Source organism: Haliotis rufescens, unplaced genomic scaffold (genome assembly GCF_023055435.1).
Source record: "Haliotis rufescens isolate VD_foot unplaced genomic scaffold, xgHalRufe1.0.p SCAF_16, whole genome shotgun sequence".
Classification (NCBI taxonomy): domain Eukaryota; kingdom Metazoa; phylum Mollusca; class Gastropoda; order Lepetellida; family Haliotidae; genus Haliotis; species Haliotis rufescens.
This window is the reverse complement of record NW_025963846.1, coordinates 18,487,020-18,508,157: the sequence shown is the minus strand read 5'-3', so window position 1 is coordinate 18,508,157 and position 21,138 is coordinate 18,487,020.

Sequence of the window (21,138 nt, the reverse complement as noted above, 5' to 3'; positions counted from 1 at the left end):
ATCTGGTGACCGGGCTGTCCAAGGTAATGTCTGGATGTTGTTGTGCTGTAAGAAGTCCTGACAAACAAGTGCAATATGCGGTCGAGCGTTGTCCTGCTGGAACTGTCCGCCATGAACGTTGACATGAGGAAGAACGTAAGGCTGCATGATCAAGTCTCTGTAACGCACACCTGTCAATGCACCTGCCACATGCACGAGAGGCGTCCTACCACCGTGATGAATTCCGGCCCATACAATGACACTCCCGCCGCCAAATGGGACAACCTGCTGCACACAGTTGGGGGCGTAACGTTCACCCCGATGTATGTAGACACGTGCGCTCCCATCAGCAAACGGGACTCGTCAGTAAACAGTACATTTCTCCACCTTGCACGTGCCCATCTAACCCTCTGTTGGCACCAAAGCAGACGGTCCGCCAGGTGACGTGGGGTCAATACATGACGTCGAACAGGTCTTCGTGCAAAAAGTCCAGCCTCCGTCAGTCTGTTGCGTACCGTTTGATCTGATATTCTGCGTACCTCAGGGATCTGTGTGGTTGTAGACGTGGCTGTGGTAGTGCGGTCTCGGAGGTGTCGCAGCCGGATGTATCGATCTTGTGCTTGGGTTGTCACCCTTGGTCATCCTGACCTTAGTCTGTCGTCAACTCTGTTGGTGTTGTTGTATCGGGTCCACAGTGCGGAGATTGTCTGTCTGGATACGCCAAAGTGCCTGGCCACTTCTTGCTGAGTTGCTCCAGCTTGTAATCTCCCAATGGCGTTGTTCCGTTGAGCTGCATTCAGTCTTGGCATTCTGTCACCGACTCTACTGCCGTTTGAGGACTGTATGAACAGCCGTTGATGTGGATTTTTATACCCAGTCAGCAGGGGGGGCTGCATGCCTAAATGCAGGATCATGTTCTGCACGTTTTTTACGGGCGGTTGCGTTTGGATGAAGCTGTAAAATTGATCCCCAAATGCTACGTTTATGTGCTTTGCATGTGTTTTTGCGAATTATAGACACGTCATCTTTCTGTTTGACTTATTTGGTTCTCATTTAATGTAATTATTTTAGATATTTGGCAAAAAGTGGTTTTACATCTATGTCAAGTTTCTTTTTTTTGAAGAGTATAGTTGTTATCGGGTACAACTAAAAACAACCCATCCTGCTTGGTTGGGTACATGCCAGTTACAAAAAATGGTGCTTCTACATAGCCTAAATAAGTTCAGGACTGACCGTCCGCACGTGTGCACATTCAACATTAAGGATATGTTGCAGTGGGATTACCGGCAGGTGAGATAAACCTTTCTCGGAGAAAGGACTCGCTCAAGATTAAGACTGTGGCTCAGATACACAACAGTGCTCTGGTTTCACCCCATGAACGGCAACGTCCACTTCTGAAGTACTTCCCACAAGGTCAGTCATGTCTTAACTAGCCATGTGTTTGCCATAGGGACTTTGTGCACTAAAATCCATAGCTCGTCCCAAAAAATGGATTTCCTTCAGTTTAAAGAATTCCATCTCTGGTCTGTTCATACATAACACATGACAGCTGAGGCGTCCGGCTTGACCACAGCGACAGAAGATAGGAGTGGGTTGACCATATGTATCAGTTGCCTATCCTGGTTTCATCCTGGGTGTCTGGGTAACTGGAGGCCTCTGATAACTGTGTGCCTGAATTGAAATGGCTGGTAGTAACTGTGTGGATGGCCCCTGAACATAGTTACTGCTGTCCTGAAATGTGGGAGATGGATACCGAGTGGTAGGTCATCGAGACAGTCACGGGGTCCCTGAGGGTGTGCATACCTTCTACCTGAAAAATGTCTTGGTGGTGGCCTCGATGGACAAGAAAGTGGACCCTGTGATGATGGTTCCCTCTTTTTCTTCAGTTCTGCCACTTCACCTGTGAGTTTCTTGATCATTCCCTTGATTTCTTCCAGGTCCTTATTTTCAGCTTTCACGGCAGCCAATTCGGGAGTAGATTTCTTTTCTGGTGACCCAGACAGAACCTTAACCTCTTTCTCTGTTCTTCGGAAGGATACAAGTAGTTCACTGAAGGTGTGGCTGTTGTCGAACTTGTGGCCAGGTATGTCCTTCAGTCCTGGAAGGAGTCCTGTCTACAGCATCTATCTCAGCATCTGAGCCTACTTCTACTTCTCCAGCATCCACGGCCTGTCAATGGAGATCTTCAAGACGCAGTACCAAAGAAGCAACTTACTCTGAATCCCACTACATAGCTGAGTAGAACTTAGCTTGGCGTGCCTCAGCTGTGTTAACAGCCGCCAAGACACTGTCCATCTTTGTCAAAGTAGCGTTAACATCAACATGAGCTCCCAGTCTAAGTAATGCCCTAGCAGCTGGACCTTTCAGAGACCGTCGAATGGCCTGCCTCGCCGTATCTTCTGAGTGGAGCTTGTCTTGAAAGAGACACCTGACCTCATACCGCCTGAGATCATAGCTTGAATCTTTACTGGCCTCACCAGAAAATAAAGGTAAACGTGGAACATATACAACTTTGACCACCGTGCTGTTTTAACTGAACCTCCTGATTCTCAGTGCTATCTGACCCTCCAGGTTCTACTTTTACTTCAATGCTCGCCTTGCCGATACAATGCTTGCATCCAAGCCAAGAAATCCTCTAGGGTATTCTGAGAAGTTTCGAGCTGATGATAACTATTGTGGAAGGTAGTTTTACACTTAACATTAATTGAGAACAGTTTATCTATCCTTTTAGTTAAGTAAAAGTGCAAATGCAGGGTACGTGCACAAGGGATAGACAAAGTAAGTATATTTAACGAGACTTAACCTTATAGACAAATGACACAACTTACCAACTATCAGAACCGGTGAAGACAGCCGCCAAGGAAAAACAAGCTAAGAGAACAACACCATCACATCATGACTCCTCTAACTACCAACTTTATTTATAACTAATTACTTAACAAGCAACCAAGAGTCAGCAATGTGTAATCTAGTAATAAGTAATACATACTAAGCTAATGATATATAACCTAACGCTAAGTTAAGAATTTATACTAAATTTAACCTAACTATAGATTTTTAAGTTTAGATATTATGTTAAAGTTTAGATATTTGAAGATACTTAGTTATGAACAGGCACACCCGATCAATTCAAACACAACCACACTAAAAAATAATGACAAAGGTACCTGGTTCTAGGCAAACAGATATGGCATCAATAAGTGAATACCAATCAACACAACATGGCAAACAACAGGTAAGTATGGCATAATAGTAATGAGAAAGCAATCAAATGGTAAGTATAGTACTCAGCATATGCAAGTACATCTATGACATAGCATACACATTAATAGCAAACAATAACTGAAGTGTAACGATATGCACAGGTGAAAGTAAAAGGGAGTACTTAATGTTCAAAGCATGTCAAATAAAATAGCAATGATATTCACAAGAATTGTCACTGAATCTCAAAGTCTATGAATGCACAAAGTCACTGAGGTGAAGAAGAATCTGGCTTCCGGTTGATGAATGTCTCTCGTCATCGCACAAAGCAGAGTGACTGCGCACATGAAAACAAATCACCACGACGACGCAATGAAATTATTTAGATCTCAACATAGTCAATGTAGTCACAGTCACTGCAAATACCTCATCACACGTAAAATGTTCAAACTGCAATATCACTGACAAGAACAAATCGCAGTTAGAGTAACCGATGATATTTCGAAGTCCCAGACAACCAATGACGACTGATGATGAACGCCATGTTCCACTTCCCTCGATGTTCAGGCTGTACGCCTCCATGCTGTCAACTCCTCACAAAATGTAGTAGCCGACAAGGCTCCGGTTAGGGCAGCAAACCAAAGAAGCTACTGGGGTGTGAGTTGACAGCTTGACTATATTCCATGTGCAATGCACATACGCTAGTTGTTTCTAACTCTGCATATGCATAAAAATACAATGAAAATATCTGATAGATGAAATAAAACAAACATATCACACAGTTTCAACACACCTATGCATTTAGATTCACTGCTCGTCTAATTTAATATGCTATACACACTATAAATATTATTTATACTTTATGCATTAATGTGTCAAACATGCAGAGCAGTAGTTACAGTTACACTTGTGATTTTAAGCCAAATTATAACTTAAAATACTTAAGACGGTTACATAAGTACCACCTCAACATATTGCCCTGATATAAACACAATATACACAAAATATACACATAACTTACCACTGTGTGGCAATGAGCTGGCAACTATGTTTGCGTTGGTCAGAGCACAGGCATCGTAAGATCGATTGCCATATTCTAGAAAATTGAAACAATGAGGCCGCATAAGAAACAGGAAATAGTTAGATGGTATTTAAGCAATGATTAATGGTTAAATTCGATTATAGATTTAGTTTAGATTTGACAAAAGTGTTTAACGAATAAAGAGGGAAGGTATACCAGCTGCACAGTTGGTAGATATCTGAACATATCAAGGTAACATGCATGTAGTCTTATTATGAAATACTAGTTTATATTTTATATATGTATATAAAATATATATAATTACCAATCAATGCATCACCTTAATGCATCTAATTAGTAAAAGTAAATACACAGACATATGTACAAGATACATAAATATGAACTCAACATAAACTAACTTTACTGAGATCCTGAGCACAAAAAATAAACCATCCCCTGATTCGAATACAATGACAGGAACCACTGATTCTTTCAAATGTAAGTGACCAACTGATTTAGCAAACTTACATATTACAGAAACTCGAAAAGAAAGATAAGACGCTTGTGCTGTTGGTGACTGTATAGGTGAAAGTGGCTACTGTTATGTCAGTAGTTATATAAGTGCTGGAGCTAGCACCTAATTGTTTTTTTTATACTGCTCAAGTAATCTAGCTTTATGGAGGCTACAACAGAAACAAGACAATTAAAAGACTTTACTGAAATATTTACAAAATAGCACCAAACTCAACTCGGCCAAAAATCTCTTGATCACTTCTGTGAAGTCACAGTTATGAAAGTAAATTTAGATGGTGAATAGGAATCGCGGACCTCTCCGTCAGTCTGAAAAATGGCTTTTTAGAGTAAAAGAACTTGAAACAGTAAGTTTTTACAGATATTTTGCTGTAATAGTCACTTTAAAATTATCATGGACCAGAACTCAAATTTGGTTATCCGCACAAGCAAAGAACGCTCTCAAGTCAATAAACAGGTACCAGAAAAAAGTAGTTCAGATCTCATATCTGCCATATGACGGCAGTCTATAAATAATTTAATCCGGACCAGACAATCCAGTGATTGACATCATGAGCATCGATCTGCGCAATTGGGATACGATGACATGCACAAACCAAGTCAGCGAGCCTGGCCACTCGATCCCATATGGCAAGCATTGGATGCTGAAGACCTTTTCTAACCCGGATCTTCACGTTGGTCAGTATGAAAATCATAATCTCACCTTTACATACAGTTAAAACTCGTTAGCCTGGAAACCCGTGTGTGGATGTTTCGTGACAGAATCGTTGCATATCATTGTCAGAGATCACAAGAACATTTTGTTCTGAGTTGGCGACAACTGAATGCATTTATGCTCCCTTGGCGTCAAAGACTTCGTTTGGCGACCGGCAAATTAGGCAGATGCATAGGCATGCTTGAAACTGGGTCAACACAACGTCACGTTGCAAACGTCTTTGGTGTCAGCCAAAGTGTTATCAGCGAACATGGAAGACGTTTTGATAAGCTACCCAGCAACAGGTGGCCGACAGCTTTCCACCACACTGTGGGAAGACAGCGTTCGTGACTGCTACCATACTCAAATTTGACCTGCAGAACGCCACTGTCGTTAACGTTTGTACTCCGACAGTGCGTTATCCTCCCCGTGAGGATGGTATCCGATCACGGTGGGCATGCATTCGCATCCCACTTACCCGACATCACAGACATACACGTTTGGATTGGGCTGAAGATCACGTCAATTGGACAGACAAAGGACGGGGATGAAGTACTTTTCAATGATGAAACGAGATACCATCGATATACTTCATTGAGTCCGAGTGTGGCGTAGATAAGGATTTCAATTTCAGGATCCCAACGTGGCTGTTCATAACTAGGTGGGATCAAGAGAGCTGGAATAACCGATCGCCATGACCAACACTAGGGCACAATGACAGGTGTGGGCTACAGGGATGACTTTCTGGATGTGGCCATGGGACCGTATGCTGGTGCAATCGGATCCTCATGCACGATAACTTCACAGTTTCATCATTATCAGCTAAATGTTACATAAAGAGAGGCAATCTAAATGGTCAAGACCCCAGTTGACACTGACAATGGTCATTGAATAATAAACCCAGAACAAATATACAATCTGAATAGCTAATAACAACATACGGCTAAAAAAAACACTCTGACAAGACACGTATCTAAAAAGCTTTCTGTATAAAGAAAGCCCTTCTTTGTTTGCATTAAGGATGGTGATTAATCTTTGGAACAAGTATATCTTCAGTTCATTTGTTTTGTTTTCAGTGCAGCAAAATGGGCCTCAATGTATGTCAAACTAGTGACACAATATGTCGAGTTATCATTTGGAGCCCTATATTGCGCTCTCATCTGTAACTTAACATGCGTATACAAGGTTTTGAAACTTTGACAAAAATTATCTAGATATTTTAATGACAACTTTTCATGCAATTTTACTTGGGGTGGTGTTTCTTTTGCGGTTCAGTATAATATATATTGCCATTGGATATTGTATTACCACTCTATTGTGTACTGCCATAGTAATTGATGTGGAGTAATTTGTATTGATGTGTAAATCTAGTGCATTTTTGTAATACAATTGTTGATTGTATACCATTTGTTGGTTTCCCACCAATTTCATTTACGTACAATATTATTGGTTCAAATATGGTTTCAATTTTCGGAATCGACACCTAACAATATATATAGCTAAACAACTTACATACAGACCGCCGTCATATGGCTAGAATATTACATACATGAACGATCACAATTTGATTATCCACACCGTAAAAGGGTTTTATAAATCGCAGGGGAATTGAGCGTTCTGAGCAGCTGCTAAGTGTCCAGGTGACGCATATTGGGACACCGTTACCACGCGTGTATATTATCCCCTTATTGATCGGTGACTGGCTATAGTTACACTCACGTTGACATAAGAGTGTAGACCTGTAAAGATGCCGGGGTAGAATAGATCTTCAGCAACCCATGCTTGCCGTAAAAGGCGACTATGCTTGTCGTAAAAGGCGACTAACGGGATCGGGTGCTCAGTTTCGCTGACTAGGTTGATGCATGTCATCGATACCAATTGCGTGGATCGATGCTTTTGGTATTAATCACTGGATTGTCTGGTCCAGACTCGATTATTTACAGACCGCCGTCATATACCTGGAATATTGCTGAGTGCGGCGTTAAACAACAACCAACCAACCATAAGAGTGTGTGTACACCTGACCCCATCTGCAGAGGAGCAATGTTGTGGAACATTATCGTGTTCCCTGTTCCCTGTTCCCATCTCGAATTACAAATGAAGCTGGGTCAACATGTCAACCTTGCTAATGGGTCTGGTGTAGAGAAGTGATTGGGATCTAAAAAGTTGCTTCATTGTACAAAGTATGTCGTTACATGCACCAAGGCCGTAGGTTTCCAAAGACAAATGGTAATGTGTATTTGAAATAAAGCACCTGCGCCTGCAATACTAGAATGGGTCAGGGGGGCTCCGAGAGGGTCGCCAAAACTTATGACTACCTCATTAAGTAATACACATATTTGACCATTTTAAAATAATACATTACGTGTTTCTGCATTTTGCTTTTTCAGGGAGGGTCATCCAAAACATATGACAAGCATTAGGGGAGGGTAATTATTTTCAGCACATCAGTGCACCAAAAACAACTTTATCCCGATCCCCAACCCCCTGTAATAAATAACCAGTCCTTCAGTCCCTGAATCTAAACTGTGAATTTATTTTCTGTTTATTTTCCTCAACTTATTTTTATTTGTTTAATGGTGTCACTGCAAAAGTTGGATCGCATCTTCCCTGGCTTAATTCTATGGAGTTTTCCAGTCGAAAACAAAGTGAACACCATGGGGGGGGGGGGGGTAAAATGATAAAATATGACTTTAAAAAGAAGGGTTATGAAGGAAATTGAAAATCGTTAGAGGAGATCCAATGTATTGTTGCTCAAAAAAGCATCTATCTGCAAGGTTCCCATCTAACTCGTACTTACTATGGCGGATACAGAGGGGGTGCGCCAATAAGGAATCATCATCACAGGTCAGTGTTTTAGTTTTGTTTCGTGATCATGTGAAGGCAGTATATATGGATGACAGATGTCAGTCTTTCTACACATTCAATTTCAAGGTGCCGATTTCAGGAAACGTTTGAGTAAAAGTTACTCGTATCGGTAAAAAGTGATCATGCTATTGCAAAAACACTGCATGGTGACTCAGTGTTTGTGCTCGATAGTCGCGAAACTCTTTCATGATCACATGAATTCTGGAGAATGTGAAATTCAAAATGGTCATCCAAAAGCTGTTGTGAGTGAACGTGTGATGATACAACAGACTGGTTTGTCCTTCCCCCCAACAGCAACGGCCAACCCTTTCCACTGAACATTCATGTGGCATCGAACAAACGAATGTCACAGGTGGTCAACTATATATTAATTCAGTGACCAAGCTGATGGTGGATTCAAGGCACATTTACATATGTCGTGTACGCTTTCTGTGTGCTTTTATCATTAGCACGACATGTGCAGGAGGCTTCTTGACGTGAGTTGGTGTGGCAAATGTCACTCAATAAATGGGATCATTTTGGACCGACATGTCCTCAACAGTAATTGCTGCTTCTCACTTGAAGTCGGTTTGAAGAGATCCAGATGAGAGCCAGTGTCGTCTCGGTCATTAATTGATTCGAACATGTCCAGAAAGCTTAAGCTGAAGCACCTCAAGCTTACATATGTTGTACACAAGTCATCAGCTCAACAGAACCGTGAGGTCTTCAACAACCCATGCTTGCCGTAAAAGGCGACTATGCTTGTAGTAAGAGGCGACTACCGGGATCGGGTGGTCAGGCTCTCCTGACTTGGTTGATGCATTCATCGATCCCAATTGCGTGGATCGATGCTCGTGATATCAATCACTGGATTGTCTGGTCCAGACTCGATTATTTACATACCCCCGTCATATAGCGGGGGCATTGCCGCGTTAAACAACTAACAAACAAATAAACAAGCAAATACACAAATACACACGGAAGAAAACTTATCAAAGTAGTCACCTGTAATACAAACGTACAAACACTGAAACCACACAGCCGTGAACATCAATCACCGTCCAGCCGTGTGTCATCTCCGTACGGAAACCATAGAGGCTCCCATTCAACTGTTCGGGTGCTGGAGTTGGTATAATATCCTCTTGTCCACCTTTCTGAATGTGGCTCCAGCTCCTACACGGATGAGTGCGGCGTTAAACAACAAACAAAACAAAATTGACCCATTCTGACACCACGTCATCGCCGGGTCCGTCTTCAGTGGGCAACACAGCACCACCATTGGCGCCACCAGCAGTGGAGAAGAGTCCTCTTCTCAAACGAGAGCCGTTACTGTATCTCAACAGCAGATGGCAGAGAGTGAGAGTCTGGGGAACGTTATTCGGATGCTTGTGTTGTTGAGAGAGACTTGTTGGGTGGTCCGAGCATCATGGTGTGGGGTGGAATTGGTCTTGTACTGTGGGTAGGCCCTGTGGTCTTCCAGAACATCCGTCCAGGGAGAGGCAATGTTGTCACAGCAGCTCGGTACATTGATCAAGTCTTTAGACCACACGCCATACCTCATTTGTCACGTCACTGCAACCACGCGTTTCAGCATGATAACGCCCGTGCCCGCACTGAGAGAGCACCAAGAGACTTCCTCCAGCAGAATGTCATCAGAACCATGCAGTGGTCTGCCCTCAGTCCCTATTTATATCCCATTGAGCACATGTGGGACGAGATTCAAAGAGGGCTGAATGACGTCCGACCAAGGCCGACAACTGCAGCTGAACTGCATCAGGCGTTCCTCAGAGTGTGGGCTCAAGTGCCTATGCCCTTCATCAACCGCCTCATCCATTCCATGTATCGACGTTGCACGGCAGTCATCAACGCACAAGGCGGACACACGAAATACTGACTTGTGATGCCATTTTCCCAGAGACTAGTGTTGTGTTTCACTTTAAGAACGTTTGACACTTTAATTTCAACCTTGATGATCAGTTTTGCCAAGTTTCATTTTTTAATATGTCTCAAAGTATCATGTTTACAGTGTTTGGACAAATAATGTTTCTCATATATCTATCCATGGTTACGTTTCTTTTGCGGTTCAGTATATATATGAAACAGAAAGAGAATGTGTACATGCAGGACAGTGTTAAAAAATATAGTTCCGCCCATACCAAGTGTGCATTATTTGGGAATGTGGGTTCATTATAAAGTAGGCATAAAAAATGACAATAAACTGTCCATTCGTGAACAAATAATGGATTGTTTTAATCATAAAGTGACGTCGCAAACGTCTTGTATATAGATGAAAAAATCGGTTACTGCGTTGTTAAACAAAATCACTGAATCATTTAGTGACATACTCGCCCCCTCCCTGAGTAAATCACATCATTTCCCCACAACAACAAAAAATACGCGAAATACCTTGCTTCATCACATGCACAAAATGCAAAGCAACATAAACTCAGTTGTTTACTGATATTTCAGATACAAAAATAAGATCACGTGCACACAGTTCAAAAACATAAATCTTTTTTATGATAATGTGCTAAAGTATACAGATACTGATGCCACACTGGCACGAGAGACGACTTTGCAATAGCAAACATAGACCAATTCATATTTTATGTTGTATGTGTTTCAGTCCACAACCCTTTCATCTTGTCAATATAACATTTTTTTCCAATTCCTCATGGTAGGAATACAATATAATTGCTATATACTTATCCTGAAGAGGTATCATACACCATGTGAGACTGGCATTAATAAAGGTAGTACCCCATGTGGCTGGTGTTTGTACAATATCTAGTGCAACATATGTCTTATGTTTGTTCAGATTAAGTGGAACAATTATGTATGGCGATCCAATAGGAAGGCAAGCTATTTCTTGGAATAGAACAGTCACCGTAACAAGTAGCTCATCAACAAAACCGCATGTCTCACCATTGATTCTGGTTATGTATAGAATCATATATATTACTGCAATAAAACAAAAACAGCCAATCTTGAAACAGGAGTAAACCAACAAATAGAAATCTTTTCTTCTTTATATTGATAATATGGGATTGGTCTGGACAATTCTTACATGTAGTTGATTAATGATTAGTACTTAGAACGGTCGAGGGTTAGAACTGGTCCCCAACTGTGCTGGTAGTGAGAGGAGACGTGCAGATCGGGTTGTCAGGCTTCCCGACGGCAAGGATCGTTGCTCAAAATATGAAACATGAACTTTTCTCATTTCTAGACTCGAGTATTTACAGGTAGCCGTCATATATCAGAAGTATTTCTGAGTGCAACACAAACATACACTCTGAGCTGTCCACAAAAAGACCATGATTGTACTCTCATACATTCCAATGGCTTCTGGTTGGTAAACAAAAGAAGAATCACTTTCCATAATTTGTTGGAAAAAAAAGAAATTGCCTGCCACAAACAAATTAGCTTGCCATCGTCCAAAGGTGATTTTCTGACGATTATATTCAGGCAAAAGGGGCTTGTAAAACACCCAGTGTCAGTATACTATATAACATCTTCCCGAGGCAAGAGAGTTAACTGACTATAAAGGCCAGTTTCTACCCTTGCCGAACTAGGCTGGTATTATGGATTAACGAGTCTATGCATAGTCCAATCAAAATCGCGCAACGAAATCAAATTCCGGTTCGTAAACTGTCGTGCAGATTTCGGTCGATTGCAGGATTTGCAATGTATGTACACCGCTAGCTCGTTGTCAACAGATATTTTCCAAATCTTTATCGTGTTTTTAATCAAGATGCTCACGTGATTTGATGCACCTCGCGATGTAAGACCCGTTTTATTACAATATAGGTGTTGATTATCGATCAGATCGTCTTGACAGGGCGCCGCCATTTTGTTTGAAACAAATGCAAGTGATACGAGAGGTGGAATCTGATTGGCCAATAGGAGAGGCTTAGAAGGGATATAACTCGTAATAACCACTGGTGGCGCTACGATCGAGCCCAGGAATTTCAGCCTAGTTCGGCAAGGGTGGAAACTGGACTTTTAAAGCTAACAGTTAACTCTCTTGCCTCGGGAAGATGACTATATAAAGGGAAAGGGTGGTAAAGAGGCCAACTCACTAGTTCGTTATAGGACCACTGTAAATACGTCAAACAAATATACACTCATTTCAAGCCAATACATTTAGCTACATAATGAGACAAGGATGAAGTCAATCGAAGCCGGACTTTTGGAGCTAGCATCTTAAGAAGCTCCAAATATCGTGATTTTTCAAATCCGAGCCAAAATACCTTCTCAGAATTTGTACCCCTAACTTACCATTTTTTGGTTTACTGGATAATGTCCGTGAATACCACGCGCCCAAACACGTTCAATCGATGGCACCGGTCAGCCCGACCATCGTCATTCTTTCCGCGACACATAAACCTGATAGAGTAATGAGTTTGCGTCCATTTATTCGCCTCAATAAGCCCTTTGCCGTGCCCCATCCGACATAGACGACCTTGGCCTTGACATCCCCCCCCCCCCCCCCCCCCCCCCCCCACACACACACACTGAATTCGTCCTCGAATGAACTTAGTGAGTTGCCTCGTCGCGCCCCCTTTCCTTTTATTCTGACACTGGGTGACCATCTATCTTGTAGCTGCTACTTGTGGCGTTACAAGCCCCTGTGATTGAGACAGTTTTCGTTAATCACTTCGGTCTAACCTCCCATATCAAATTAACGCTGCGTAATTGAAATACGACATTAAATCAAACTCACTCATTCGCTTAATAAGATCCTTAACTTTCTGTTTGCCTGTCTGGATTACATCCTTTGTATTGCTTAATCATTTCCGTACACAATCTTTACTACACTGAAAGGCAAAAGAAACATCACTTCTGAAAAAACTGATAAAACTTAACAGACACTGGCAGTTACATGTTCTGTGGTAAAAAAACTCATTTATCGTTCTACTGCTTCTTTTTGTTGCCTTAAAGTCCATTTAACAATTGAGTTTAAAATGGAGTGCTTTGGCCAAACGCAGCCTACAAAGTACAATGGGACTCAGTTGCGGAAAAGTCTTGTCAAAAACATGACGCACGTGCATATCGTGGATGGTATGGGTATAAAAGACACCCAAAACTGTTAAGCTGGCTTTCATTATTTCATCCGCCATGCCATGATTATCAGGAAATGAGAGACAACAAGCGATCGGAAGACTGCAAGCAGGCCAGAGTGCACAGGCCGTTGCAAATGCATTCAATGTCAACGTCAGAACGATATATCGTTTGCAACATCGCCACAACACCACCGACATCACCGACGATCGACCGCGTAGTGGTCGTCCTAGAGTCACTACTCCCAGACAAGATCGGTTCTTGATACGCCAGCATCTGCAGAACCGATTCCGAATGGCCACTGAAACAGCTCGGCAAACCATTGGCAACCACCAGCGTGCCATCAGTGATCGTACAGTCCGACGTCAACAACTGCGAACAACATCTCGTGCCACCGTCCTGCTCGTGTACCCATCCTGAGATGCAATGGGCCAGGCAGCATCAAAATTGGCGTCAACAGCAATGGAGAAGAATCATCTTCACTGATGAAAGTCGCTACTGTGGATGGCAGAGTCAGGGTCTGGCGAAGGAGGGGCGAACGTTATGCTGATGCTTGTGTTTTGGAACGAGACCCGTGGGGCGGCCCAAGCATGGTTTGGGGTGGAATCAGACTGAACCAGAGAGTGGGACTTGTGGTCTTTCAGATTATTTACATACCCCCGTCATATAGCGGGCATATTGCGGCGTTAAACAACAAACAAACAAGCAAATACACAAATACACACGGAAGAAAACTTATCAAAGTATTCACCTGTAATACAAACGTACAAAAACTGAAACCACACATGTAGGTAGCCGTGAACATCAATCACCGTCCAGCCGTGTGTCATCTCCGTACGGAAACCATAGAGGCTCCCATTCAACTGTTCTTGTGCTGGAGTTGGTGTAATATCCTCTTGTCCACCTTTCTGAATGTGGTTCCAGCTCCTACACGGAAGGTGTTCTGTTTGATACCGCCACGTGTATGTAAAAGTCAAGATGCTCGTATGCGTAATGACTTTCGCAAGAAAGGAAGCATGAAATGTCATGAGTTCAGCTCAGGAAACTCGGTTAACAACCTTTCCGATGTTGAAGAAAGCATTGCAATAAAAACTCCGTAGTGTATGCTTATCAAGATACTTGCATGACCTTCAGGGTTATTTTCATTTTTTGTGTGTGTTTATTGAAACCCAATAGACAATTTGTGTTCGTTTTTTTCTTCAAATTGGTCAAGTTTAAACTTGGCGTTGCACATGTTTATAATACTAGCCTATTGAACTGCATATTAAAATATAATGTAATTATTATATATTGTTACAGGAAATCCAGATTCTGAACCTCCACCGCGGTAATGAGAAAGCTATTACCAGAGATAAATGTGAGGTGTTGAAATTACTGTCAGTTGTATAGACATTGGAGCTAATTATAGATGACATGGCATATTGGTGCTCTAGAAGAACGGCATTCTTACGGTATAGTGTGTGCATGTAGTTGAAAGTAGAGACTCCTTCATTGAATTACGTACACACGGAATAAGTTGTGTTTTTGTGCTAACATATCCTTGTTTCCCGTGGGATTTTTTCAGGTGAATAAACAATTGACTTGCCTTTGCATGTGTTTATGACGGGTGCCACCAGGGCGGCAGAAGAAGATCACATTTTCGTACGCACCTGGTATCATAACTATTTGAAATTGGAAAATCTGTCATAAACTCATGTTTATGATATAGTAGGAGTCGTAAAGTGGACTAATAGTAAAGATTTCTGATGATTATTGACATTGTTTTTGTTTTGTTTTTATAATTACCATGATGAACCTACATGCATGACCTTTCTGTTCTTTTGGGATGAACCATTTGATAAAACATATTGTTTCCAAAGATAGGATTAAAAACCAACAAAACGTTTTCGCAGCACATGCTAGGCGCCCTGAAAATGTTTGACTTCGTCTTTCAGAGAACAACATGCAAGCCAAGAAGAGTGACTGGAAGGTGTTCTTTCTGTGATAAAATCAAGCATATAAATGACTTTTCATCGATTTTAGCCTAACAAGCCAGTTGGCACGAACATATAGTTAACATTTCTTTACAAAACGAAAGTAACATCCTAATACATTTTAGAGATTGCCTGTGGTCGTTCAAACTAATTGTCATTATTCAGATTTCCAAAAAAGATTCTTTCATAGAAAGTTTGAAAACATACCAAAACTCTTTGTAGTTTCACCCAATACCCAATAGCTGCAGGCTCCGCCGTGTGTTAATATTTTAAATGCAATTAAGTGTACTGCGGCGAAGACCTTCTAAATTTGGGTCCAAAACGAGTAATTTCGCCAACGATTACAGGTTTTGAGCACATGCAGACGGGGAGTATATGAATAATAGAGCCCTGAACAAGGATATATATATATATGTTTCTCCTTTTCCGTGCATTTGTTTTGTCTTCAAAGGGTAATTAATCTGATTACCTGAAGATAAACCTTTATATAGGCAACATAAAGTAACACAATTTTATATATTTTAACCTTTTAAGGATTATTCAAATATTTAAAAATGTTTATTAGACTAAGTCCCTTCATTCTATCGCATGCCGCTGTAACCAAGATTCACTATTACACATACTCAAATCATACGATGTGAGTACGAGCCTCAGTTGCGACACATCAAAATCATCATTAAAACAGTCTTCAGATATAAGAAGGTGAATCGTGATACATGAAATGTGATGTCAAAGCATATTCGAAAATACTTAAAGTATTTCTATGTTATATAATTATCCTGTGTAGGTCATATTCATACGGCCCGTGAAGATTCCGGGGTAGAAAAGGTCTTCAGCAACCAATGCTTGCCGTAAAATGCGACTATGCTTGTCGTAAGAGGCGACTAACGGGATCGGGTGGTCAGGCTCGCTGACTTGGTTGATGCATGTCATCGATCCTAATTGGTGGATCGATGCTCATGATGTCAATCACTGGATTGTCTGGTCCACACTTGATTATTTACAGCCCCTCGTCATATAGCTGGAATATTGCTGAGTGCGGCGTTAAACAACAAACAAACCAACCAACCATATTCATACTCTGGAACCATTCACCACCAAAGCGGAGTGAAGTGATGTCACTCTCTCCACCACTCTTCCCACTGGACTGATGTGTCAGCTATTTTTGGCGGCTGCAAACGAAGTAATGGTGGTGAAAATGTCCCACATAATGGATACATCAATATAATTATTGAAAATGCACTTGATAGTCGAGGATGCCTAATTCGCGTCTCACCGGGTTCAAGAAACGATGTGTTAATTTATGTCAAACGAATTTATTGCCAGACCTTAAAGCTAAAATGTCATGCAAATAAAAGTGACAAGAACCATTTCAATAATCATAAGAAAAGCCTACTAATTCCGACTATATCATGAGCATATGTTTCTGAATCACCAAATAGTGATGATACCAGGTGTTCGCGAAAAGGTGAGCGTATCCTGCCCCAACGGTGGTGCCCGTCACAAACGCGTGCCTTAAAGACCTAGGTAGCGCCCCCTTGCGGAAAACTGGGCAGAAATAAGTCACGGGACACAAAGCATGTGAACACCAACATTCTCTCTCCAAAATGTATGGTTTTAGGCCAGTTGAAAGTAAAAAGGAGAGAGGATTTGCCATGAAAATCCACATCACCTCTCGTCAGCATCGATAATGTGCTATCTGGATTAAGCTGTGATCTTGTTCGACTGTCGGACCATCTAGACTAATCCAATAGAAACTAAAGATATGGGCAGAAGACTGAATCTTCTGGAAAAGTTGAATCCACAAACTGAATATCAAGAACCATTTACTTGGTGATGAGGTAAGTAAGTGAGTGAGTGAGTATGGTTTTATGCCGCTTTTAGCAATATTCCAGCAATATCACGGCGGGGGACACCAGAAATGGGCTTCACACATGGTAAGCATGTCGGGAATCGAACCTGGGTCTTCGGCGTGACGTGCGAACGCTTTAACCACTAGGCTACCCGACCGCCCCTGATGAGGTAAGTCTGAATTGAATCTGGATAAACCTCCGAGTGCAAGCTTCAGTTCCAAACCTTCCAACTTTCAACTGAAACAGTTCTGTAATTTCTCATTGATTGAACATATATTTAAAAGTATATGGGCCAAGGTATGTGCATGCAATGAAATTATGCTATGAGAAGCAGGACAAAACTTAAAGTGAAAATATGTACAAAACAGTAATAACGAATGACACTGAACTGTCATATTCGTTCTGGTACTGTCAGCACACTTGAAGTAGTGATATTTGCTGCTATGGCATGTCTTTGCATGCATGTCATCGATCCCAATTGCGTGGATCGATGCTCATGATATCAATCACTGGATTGTCTGGCCTAGACTCGATTATTTTTACAGACCGCCGTCATATAGCTTGAATATTGCTGAGTACGGCCATAAACAACAAACCAACCAACCAACCCACTAACACACGCACGCACGCACGCACGCACGCACGCACGCACACATTCATGTTTATCGTTGCTCGTGCTTCCGTTACCTGGTTGCCCGTTCCATATTCACTGTACACTGGACGTCGAGATGTGGGTGAAAACTGCAATATTGGAATATTTAACCAAAATCCAGTCACTCTGGAGTGACGCCGAGTGCGGCGTTAAACAACAAACCAACCAACCAACCAACCAACCAACCAACCAACCTTTTACCAATTATCTCTGTCAATATCTCAGAAAATAATTATCTCGTCGATAGGCAGTCGCCCAACGACCATGTCGAAGGTTGGTTGGTTGGTTGGTTTGTTGTTCAACGTCGCACTAAGCAATATTCCAGCTATATGACGGCGGTCTGTAAATAATCGAGTCCGGACCAGACAATCCAGTGATTAATATCATGATCATCGATCCACGCAATTGGGATCGATAACATGCATCAACCATGTCAGCGAGCCTGACCACCCGATCCCGCTAGTCGCCTCTTACGACAAGCATAATCGCGTTTTACGGCAAGCATGGGTTGGCAAGCACACACGCACACACGTACACATACACGTTTACGTTGATCGTGCTTCCATTATCTGGTTGCCCGTTCCATATTCACTGCACATAGGACGTCGAGTTGTGGGTGAAAACTGCAATATTGGAATATTTTACCAAAATCCAGTCACTCACTCACCTGCCTATACATTTGGTTATTTTATTTGGGTTTCAGTCACAGTGGATTTGAAAGTAATCGAATGTAATTCGAATGCACGTCTGGACACTATTCCATGCAATACAAAGTTCGAATCCTGACTGAATCGATGTAGGTACGACCCTTTTGTGTGGTGATCACCTCGCATGAGGCTAACAAAACCAAACACATCATCAAAATAACTTCCTGTTTATACAGATTTGTTTAACGCTGCACTCCGCAATATTCTATCTGTATAACGACAGCTTGTAAATAATCGAGACTGGACCCAACAAAGCTGTGATATTAAAGGCAACGTGCAAAGACATCAGGGTACGATGACTGGCAATGAAACCGGAAACCCCAATAAGTCGCTTATTTCTACAAGCATAGGTTGCTGGAATCCAATTCTAACCCTAGGAGATGGGGGAAATGTTTATTTTGTTAATATTTACGTACACGATATACAAGAATAAATCCCAAATTGTCACTTTACCACAAAGTGGGTGTCAAGTAATTGTAAATTACCGTGGCCGAAGAGATACAGCACCCCACCCACAAAACGAAATAGAAAAAAGTAGACCTGGTGAATAAGCCATGAATCAACAGACTTAGCGTCTCAAAGATACAATGGACGATTTGTTTCCAACTGTCAAATTAGCGGACATTACTTAGTCTAATATTCATCACACAATAAAGAGTGGCTACATCCAAAAATCATATCAACATCCAACGCTGTCTGTGTACAACGACACGCAACCAAAGAGATCGCGCCTAACAAATATAGAAGGATCCATTTAGCCGCCGGGGGATCGATTCTAAAACGCAATCCCCAAGGAGTCTGAAAAATGTATAATGTTGATATTCTACGTACACGATTTACAAGAATAAACTCCAAATTGTCTTCTTTAGCACAAGATGAATGTCAAATAATATTAAAACGTCATGGCCAGAGAAGTAAAGAGCACCCCCCCCCCCCCCCCCAAAACACACACAGAGACCCCCCCCCCCCCCCCCAAATGGGACATGTCCCATGCATTGAGCATATGAATAATTATGTATTATTACAGTTATAACCAATAGAGTTAGAAATAACCGAGTCCTTAAAAATCGTGCAAATATCACGCGTACCAGAGCAGTGTTGATGTCATTCAAATCGTATTGTGACGTGATGTTGGAATGATGGAATCACACTAGAAACGACGCCATAGCTGCAGGTCATGGTCAGCGTATTTTTCTACAGAGGAGCTCAAAATGATTAAGAATGGGTTATAAAGAAATGATTACACTTGCATGTGTGTCATACTGGTTTTACGAACCCCGTGTAAGAATGCATGTATTACCCTCGCTCTCGCTCGGGAAATACAATAATTCGAACACTCGATTCGTAAAATCAGAAAGGCACTCATACTCGTAAAATAATCTCTGTCTACGTGATAGATCAATAGACATGGCGTCTAAGATTACATCGAACATTTTGTTTTCATCTGTAAAATTGGCGACACTCATATACACACTATCAAAGATAATGTTCACGATCTTGAATTGAAAATCCGTGCCTATTTTGATAATTCCACTTCAGGTTGTGTTGCGTAGGTGAAAATGACAGGTTATTTGGCGATAGGACTTCCCGTCACGCAATGGAGTTTCCGCCTTCACAAAAGGGTTATCTGTCTCGCCCCGACAGTTTGCCTGGCGCATAAGATTTTTTAAAAGAAAAATATCATGACACATACATTTACAGTCACTCAAGGTTAGGCGTCTGAGGTGGAATCGTTTGCAGAGTCGCGTGCCTACTCCCTGTTAGGACCCTCTGTTCTCGTGAAGGCCGTGATAATGATTCATTTATCAGAAACATATCCGTGACAAATGCGTTACCGCAAAACGACAACGCCAGATAACAAGCATCCCCGATCATCCGCCGAAACTCCACCGGGTGGAAAAAACAAAATATCGGTGCAACCTATAAGAATGCATCACTGAAAATGAGGGATGACCTCCGGTGTTCGCGAAAATGGTAAGCATGTCCCGTCCTACTTGCTTCGCCTCTGGCTTTCCTGTCACATAAAGCAGACACCATTATAAAGATGAGATTTATGTTTTAAACGCTGTGCGTTGATCCAGACTCACTCAGTCTGGAGTAGTTATGTGCAGTTATATGTCATTGGCCAAGCGAGAGTGTTGAAATAATTCACTCTCAGACTAAATTAAGGAAACCTACAATTGTCGGTTGAAACCACGAAGTTCTTCTTTGATAATGAACTTAGTCTAGATATACTTGAATCCTATAGCAGACGTAATAATATCCTCATTCTCCGAATACTGGAAGCTGCGGGCGAAGAAAACATAATTGCATGTAAAGATACTGTGTTATCAATGAACGTCGTAAATTCGAAAGGTTGCAACCATTGGACACCATACGTGCACACAGGCTTGGCGTTAAAAGTGCAAATGCAAATCGACCTCGCCCAATGATTCCTAAGCTACGTTCGTCTGACGATAAAGTTCGTGTCTTGAAAACGAGACAACATTCAAGGAAGGTGGACTTGGAATTTCCAGTGACCAAACGTCAGTCCAATAGCTGCAGGTACATAAGGAAACCAACACTTTTGTTATTTCAAAGATGGTTGATTGGTGACAACCCCGCACAGTGGAAACAGCA